The 5766-nt window shown below is 34.8% G+C and overlaps 1 non-coding gene across 1 annotated transcript; it reads left to right on the top strand.

Annotated features, from left to right (window-relative positions):
- Window positions 1-292: 292 nt before the first annotated feature.
- LOC133787541 (small nucleolar RNA R71) lies at window positions 293-396 on the top strand. Its single transcript, XR_009872557.1, has one exon. It is a non-coding gene; the product is annotated as a small nucleolar RNA R71 (small nucleolar RNA).
- The last annotated feature ends 5370 nt before the right edge of the window (window positions 397-5766 follow it).

Below are 5766 nucleotides of genomic sequence, written 5' to 3'. Positions count from 1 at the left end.
GAAACATGGCTCTCGTGACTCAGCCTTGGAAACCATGTGGGTTCCTCTACCTTGTTTGGTTGTAAGAGCCTCAACTTGTCAACTTGGTAAACTCCAGCTTGTTGAGACCTACTCGTGCTTTCAGTAGCACTTGGTCCAGTCCATGTGGGCTTTATCAGAAATATTATTTAGATACTCGAAAGCTTCCTCGGGATCTTTTTGGAGGAACTCGCCATTGGACACCAACTCCACGAATTTGTGCTCTTGATATGTGAGCCCTTCATAAAAGTAGCTAACCAGGCGCCAACTTTCATATCCGTGGTGGGGACACTGATTGAACAAATCTTTGAACCTTTCCCATTATTGGTAAAGAGTTTCATGTTCTTTTTGAGTAAAGGAAATTTGTCTTTTAAGGTAGTCTTATGGTATGGAGAGTATTTGGCAAAGAAAACTGATGTCATCTCGTGCCAAGTTCCAATAGATCTAGGCCTTAAAGAATACAACCAGCTTTTAGCTTTGTCTTTGAACGAGTAGGGAGAGAACTTCATGTTGGTATTAGTTTGAATAAAATCAAGGATGCAGCGAAAGGTTGAGGAGGGGGATTTTAAAAAATTATTAATATCATACAGGATCAATACATATATCTATACATTAAATCAAAATATACAAGGAAAATGAGATTACCTCTTGAAGTCTATCAAGATTCCTTTAGTCTTTTAGTGTAATCAACGATCTTCCTATTAAGCGAAGACTCACACCTTAGTCTTCCAAGTCGTTCCTCTAACACACAAGGACGTGTATGGACACGTAGGATTCACATGTTGATTGTTTAGGCTGTCTAGATGTTCTCAGCACATGAGATCTAGAGAGTTTGGAGAAGAGAGAAGTCTTGTAGAAAGTTCTAGAATTTTCAGGCCTAGAAAATTCTATCAATAGTTTTTTTGAGAGTGTCTGATAACAACAATTAACTACTACTTAAAAGAATTGCTTCATTTTAGGTTAATACATATAAAATAAAAAAAACAATTTATTTTTCTTTAAATTTATTAAGGCTATTTAGGAATTTTGCCCCTCGAACTATGACCTATATACATTATCGTGCCCTCTGATTTTTTTGGGCCGTTAAAAATTCCCCCCGAACCATTCACAGTGTTTTAAAGTGGGACTTCCGACCAATTTTTTTCAATATGGCTAACGACATGCTGACGTGACTCTTTGCTTGCTGATGTGACATTGCCACATGTATAATTTAAAGAATAAATATGATTTTACCCCCCGAACTATTACCACTACCAAATCGTGTCCATCGAATTCAAAATTATAAAATTTAAGCAATATTTTGAATATTAAAAAGAAAAGATAAAAAATATTAAACTAAAAATCCACTTAAATTAAATTAAATCATTCAAAATTAAAAGATCAAATAGATAAAAAAAGAAAACTATATTAAAATTTTCTTTTATTTTCTTTCACTTTTTCTTACTTTCTTTCACTTTCCCTCACTTTTGCACTAACCAAATAATCTCAACAATACTCGTTAATTTATCACAACAAAAACTCAACCAAATTTTTTTTCACAACATATTCAAATCAAAATTTCCATCTCTCAAATTCATACACATTTTAATATGATATTAACAAAATAATGAAAAAAATCCAGATTTTCTATTCTTTTTCTCACACTTTTGCACCATTCAAATCCCCTAGGACACTCAACAAGTGAGAGAGATAAGAGATGGGTAGGGAAATGGAGAGATGCAGAAGGAAAACATAGGCGACACCAGAGCTGAATGTCCCTTGGAACTTGCATGAGCCCAGCCTGTCAATGATGTCGCTACCCAGCTAACTTCAAGCTCACTTAGACGCATGCCCAACACCTAAGCCAATATTTTGTCACCATAAATTTTTTTTAGTTTCAATTGATTTTTAATTTAATTTTTTTTTCATTTTTTTAATATTCAGAAGATTGTTTAATTTTAAATTTTTAAAATTCGGGGGGCACGATTTGGTAATGGTAATAGTTCAGGGGGAAATTCCTATTTATTCTTTAAATTATAAACGAGGCATTGACATGGAAATACTACATCAGCGCTCAAATTACCACATCACCATTCTGTTAGTGAAATTGGACGGAAGTCCCACATTTAAGTAAAATGAATAATTTAGGGGGGAATTTTTAATTGGTTGAAAAATCTGGGGGGCACGATTTAAATTGGTAATAGTTCGGGGGACAAAAATCCTAATAAACTATTTATTAATTCAAACTAATCTCTTATAATTTTATTTATATAAAGAAAATTTAAAATGAATAATTAAATAAACAAATAAATTTGAAATTAAAAATTCAAATCCGAGGGATAGGTTGGCACCAAAGTGGCGCTACTCACTATGCTAGGCAGTGAGTGGCGTGAGCCACTATTAAGTCTCCCTAATTTTTCTCATTTGTTTGTTTAATTAATTTTAAGACAAAATATTTATTCTTAAAAAAAAATATCAGTTAATTCAGAATTAATCTTATCTTAATAACTATCAGTTTGAATATTTATCTTATACTAAGATAATAATTAACTCTCTTTAATATTAATCCAAATATTGATTAATATTTATTTTAACTAATATAAAGTTGTTCAAAAAAACTATTTAGTTAAATAATTAATTAATTCATTACACATAACTATCACATAATTATCTCTTTGCACTAGAAAATTAATTCCTTTGCAATTTATTCATTTTCTCCATTAATCATGCATGAGACATCCTTACCATTGACAATGTAGGACAAAGGAGACTCGGGGACCATCAACCTATAATATGAAGCTCGGACAAACCAAATTATTAATTAAACTCTTTAATTCAATAATCTTATTTATTAATTCCATTATTACTCCACTATAAATATGGAATTTCACTTTGTTGAACCGAGATTTGGTAAACGACAGTGAGTCAAATTTACGATATATAATAAGAACTGAATATAAGAATAACAAACGATACACAGAATTATAGTAGTTCGACCCTGCTGATAAGTAATGACCTAAGTTCACTTGATATTCGTATTTATGTAAATTCTCAAAACCTGCGATCAGATGACTTGAGTCAACCAAGTTTCACAAGCTAAGAGAGAGGATACAAAAACGTGGATAATAGCTTTAGATTCTTAGAATTCTATGAAAGTAAAGAATTACAGCGTAAAAAACAAATGCATTCTTGAGTCCTCTATTTATAGACTCAAGAATGTACATAGATGGGCCATGGGCATTGTGTGACTTGTGCAACAAGTAAATATAAAATAATAGGTAAATAACACACTATAATAGATATTTCACAAATATATGTATATTAAACTAACTTTAAACTTTAACTACATTTAATCGAGCAGCTCCAGTCGCATGTCATTTGTCAACTTCTTTTCCTGCTGCTCCATATAAGTTATAAATGCATCTGATAGCATGTTTTCTTCTCCTGTCTGGTCGTGAGTCGACCAGTCCTCCATACCTGTTTCATCACGTGTCCTTCATGTGCCTTATGTTTGCACCATGTCATCATGCTATTTTTTTTAGAAACATTTGACCCCGAAGTTTATTATGATGCAATCAACATTAAATAAACTTACTCGACTAGCATTCACCGACCTATCACGTCCAACTGTACTTTTACTTCCTTGAAAAGGTAAATAATCATGACTTAATGGTTTCAATGGAAATATTTGATGGTTTTACGTTTTCCAATGTTCCAAAAACCCTCTTTTCTTTCATGACCTTTTAGTTACCCTGAGAAATATAAATAGACTTATTCCTTTTTCATTATTTTTTACCTCAACTTTCTTTTTCCTCAAGAAGTTCAAAGTTTCAAGCACTCTCCCAAGCAACCCCGAAACGAATCTTCAGGCATTTCCAAGCAGTTTCAACGCAATTTCTTGAGAAATCTTCACTTCAAGTAAGTTTCTGTCAAGCTCCTTCTACTTTTTTCAAATTTTCTTGCATCTCAACTAGGAAGAATCTTTTTTTTTTCGTAACTATCATTGAAGTTCTTGGTATGTTTTAGAGGATAGTTGGTTATAGGTAGGAATGCATATGATTCTGGGTTTAAATGAGTGTTTAGGTAATGTTCAGGAGTGTAAGGATGTCTAGGATGACTTAATTAGGATATAACTACTGATTTTTGGTCCAAAATCTAAGTAAAACTTTGATTTTTGGACCCCAAAAAAATCTAGGTTGTTCCTGCCTACAACGAAATCAAAAAGTTTTCTTTAAAATACTTTTTGATTTGTTACGTTCACCTGCTCATGTCTTAAAGTCTGCTTGTTGCTAAATACTTGCTGGTTGGCTAAATGCTGAATTAATTTCCACGAACAGTAGTTATTTTCTTAATTCTTCCCTATTGGTCATAGATTCTCACTTCCCCTTCTTCTTCTCAGATATTCATGCACGATCCCTGGGGAGGTGAGAGGCAAATAGATGAAGATCTTATAAACTTGATGTTCGTAGACTCCGAGCAGCCTACTTTTCCAATTCCACAAAATTCAACACAACCAATACCACAACCAACCATCCCAGTTCAAATCCTTTTATGGCACAAGTAAAGCATGTTTCTCAGAAAAGGAAAAATAACTTTGTTCCTCACATTGGCCAGCACGCAGTCAATTCTAAGGGTCCTTTAACTATCAACCGACCCGTAGCAACCAAACAGCCTCCCGAGCTTCTCCTTTCCCGCGCTCTTGTAAGAGAAGTCATTAAAAAGGATGTACCCTGGTCCATCGCCCCTTCTAGCATTATATCGAGCAGTATGGCAGCCAAATATCCCAAGAAATATGGCCTCCCTATGATTACTTTATACAAGCCAACCCTTGACCAAAGGGAAAATGTGCCTCATGGCGCTTATAGTGCCTGTTCAAGGTATCACATCGAGGCAGGGGCAACCTTGCCTTTGCACGATTTTTTTCGAGGAGTGGCGAACTATTTTGACATTTCTCCATTCCAAATTACACCAAACAGGTACAAATTATTATTGACACTCTATATTATTCACCACCACAAGAAATGGCGGGTACACACTCCCCATGAAATCAACTACCTGCTCAATCTTAACATCTAGAGCTTCTCTTTTCCCACGCTCTTGTAAGAGAAGTCGTAGAAAAGGACGTACCCTGGTACATCGCACCTCCTGGCATTATATCGAGCAGGATGGTGGCCAAATATCCCAAGAAATATGGCCTTCCTGGGATTACTTTATTCACGCCAACCCTTGACTAGATGGCAAACGTGCCTAGTGGCGCTTATAGTGCCTAGTCGAGGTATCACATTGAGGCAGGAACAACCTAGCCCTACACGATTTTTTTTTAGGATTGGTGAACTATTTTGACATTTCTCCATTCCAAATTACACCAAACGGGTACAGAGTATTATCAACAGTCTATATTCTTTGCCACAACAAGAAATGTCTTGTACCCACTCCCCATGAAAACAACTACCTGTTCGATCTTAAATCCAACCCTAACCAAAATAACATAAGCATTTTCCATTTCTGCCATCAGGAGTATTCCTGCACATTCTTCACTGCTATAACCTACAATTCCAATGTTGGAAAATACTTCCAAGATTATTTCCTGACAATCGATCTCGTAGTGGACAACTTGTCCTTTACTTGGGGAGTTAATTTTTCTTCCTGAATTTGCTCAAAATTCTGGTCGTTTATTTCTTCTTTGTCTTAGTTTACTTTGTTGAATATAGGCACATGGTTCCAACCAGAGCTTACCCAAGGCATGGTAGAGAGGGTTGTGCCTTGGCT

The sequence above is a fragment of the Humulus lupulus genome, chromosome 6 (assembly GCF_963169125.1).
Source record: "Humulus lupulus chromosome 6, drHumLupu1.1, whole genome shotgun sequence".
Classification (NCBI taxonomy): domain Eukaryota; kingdom Viridiplantae; phylum Streptophyta; class Magnoliopsida; order Rosales; family Cannabaceae; genus Humulus; species Humulus lupulus.
Note: the sequence above shows the minus strand (reverse complement) of the source record. Positions and strands in the feature narration are given on the sequence as shown.